Source organism: Apium graveolens, chromosome 6, assembly GCF_009905375.1.
Source record: "Apium graveolens cultivar Ventura chromosome 6, ASM990537v1, whole genome shotgun sequence".
NCBI lineage: Eukaryota > Viridiplantae > Streptophyta > Magnoliopsida > Apiales > Apiaceae > Apium > Apium graveolens.
In genome coordinates this window covers 124,863,842-124,866,291 of record NC_133652.1, presented here as the reverse complement: position 1 = coordinate 124,866,291, position 2,450 = coordinate 124,863,842, and positions in this window count along the sequence as shown.

Here is a 2,450-nt window from a genome sequence, read left to right as displayed (position 1 = left end):
GTGACTGTTGAGATAAACAACAAAAGTAAATAAGGAATTATTAAGAAGAAGTTCACGTTGAACACGACCAATATCTTCCAGAACATCCTTGTTATCGTTACCAAATTAGGCAAGACAAGCGGATAACCGTTGTTATCTTTTGGAGGCCATATGAATTGACCTCAATTTGAATAAGGATGCTATTATGAAGTTAGGTATAGACTATCGAGGTGGGAATGATGAATATGATAATCTATCAAGGAAATATGACTTGATTTATTCGTGGAAGGATGCAGGTACCTTTTAAAGGTGGAATTAAGAATAGAACATTGGTAACTTAAAATGAATCCTAGGGGACTGCATAAAGGTTGGCATGTCACCCTTAATAGGGACAGTATGAGTTTTGACAATATGATTGGGAAAGGGTTAAGGTAACAACAACCTTTAAGAATCAGTGGAGAAATTTTGCAGAAGCATATAGATAATGGTTCTAGTATTAGTAAATGGTATTTTGATATGCCCTGTATATAGGGAATACAGGAGGAACGATTGAAGGATAACCTTAGAGGTTTTATAAGGAAAAAGGTAATATTCAAAATTCTCAAGAATAGAAATGTGGATAAAGGAAATATGACGTAATTATAATGATGCCAAGTGGGGCACGTGTAAACCACGAGAAAGTATGGATCGAACCAGTAATGGTCGAAATTGTTCAGGGCAATTAGGACTTAAGAAAAAAAAAAAAAATGTTCTAAGTATGATTGAGAGTCAGCCTTGTCAGTGATTAGCCTCTAAAGATTGAGGCAATAACTTACGGAAAATGGTGATTTTTTTACTCATCAGATTTTAAGGAAAGCATTTTCACATAAGCTGTGATTGAAATAAGGTAGAAAATTTATTTGGAGATGGTTAAAGTGACATTGACTGTAAGAAAATTTTACTATCAGGAAAGGCCAAAGAGGTGGCCGACACTTTAAAGGTAAGAGGATAATTATAGGCGCTTGTGCCAAAAGAATACAGTGATGATGGTTAAAACTGTGAAGGTTGTATTATGGTTTGGAAGATTGACATTCCTCCTGATGACTGTGCAATACCCAACCGTAATAGTAGTTGGTAAAGGTTTAATTCGTGTAATTGCCATGAACGGGCTATCTATCTTATAAGGTCCTATCTTGAGATAAGCCAGAACCATGTTTCAAAAAGGACTAGATGAACCCTTGAGTTAATTCTTCTATTTAGGGCGTATGATTAAGAATGGTATTAACCTGCTATCGTTGCTTCGATTGAAACTCTTCTGCACTTTTATTTGCTTCATGTCATGTATGTATGTCAGGATCACGAGTGTTCTTCATGAATTGTGATTGGTGGTTATGTTAATTTCTTAGGAGAATTAGATACGAGATGGATGGACTCCGTATGGTTAGTTATTAAGACTTCATGGAAAATGAATGACTACAGTAGGTCAGTGGTGGACCTTAGTAAGGCAGCAATGATTCTGCGAGTAATGAGCTGATTACAACCGTGAGAGTTGTATTGGAATGGGTGTTGAGATTGAGTACCACTAATCGGGTAGTGGTAGTGTATAAGTTATCATTGATAGACTAATTAAGTAGAGTATCTACCTAGTGAATAATTATTCTTTCTTATCAATAGAGAGTCGTATTATTATACAAGGAAGGTTGCGGTGCAAGCATAGAATTCAAGTAACGATGATGTCTAGAATGAGATCCCAGATTCGATTTTCGATGTCGAGGGAGTTTCAAAGGTAATTGTGTATAAGCTCGAGGAAGAGCATGGGTCCATAGAATGATGGACGGGATAGCGAAAATATTTAGGCACGTGAAATGCGATGCTATAATACTTGATGTTGATTAAATACATATATGTTTTGTTCTTCTATGACAAACCTCTATAGTTCAGAGGTAGATTCCAAGCCAGATATTTTGTGGCAGTATATTTTTTTTTCATATATACAACTCTCTTCAGTTCGTTCTTTTCTCTTCTTTTCATTTCATGTAAGCTGAGAAGAACAACCCTTCCAGAAGGGGAGGTATTGCCGAATGACTATCTATCTTTGTGATAGAAGCCTAGTAGGATACCACATGTTGTTTAATTGCTTGTCAAGTACTAAAGGCTGGCCACCTTCTGTACTAACTATGCAATATAACAAGTGTTCATGATCATAGTGATCTCTCAACAAATTCCTTTACTTCTATTTGATTGATCAAATTTTGGAAAATAGAAACAACTGAAAAAGGAGTAATAAAGTGGTGGTAGTATGCGGAATGGGAACACATTCGTGATACTAAGGTTGACGTGGTTATTAAAAGGTTATAGAACGCTAACGAGCAAAAGTATAACCAGTATAATATTAGGAACGGAAGGTAGTAGCGATTACGAACTGGAAAAGAATGGGTTTTGAGAAGCAGAAGCTCTAATGTTAAAAGCAATAATGAGAGTCTGTGCAATAG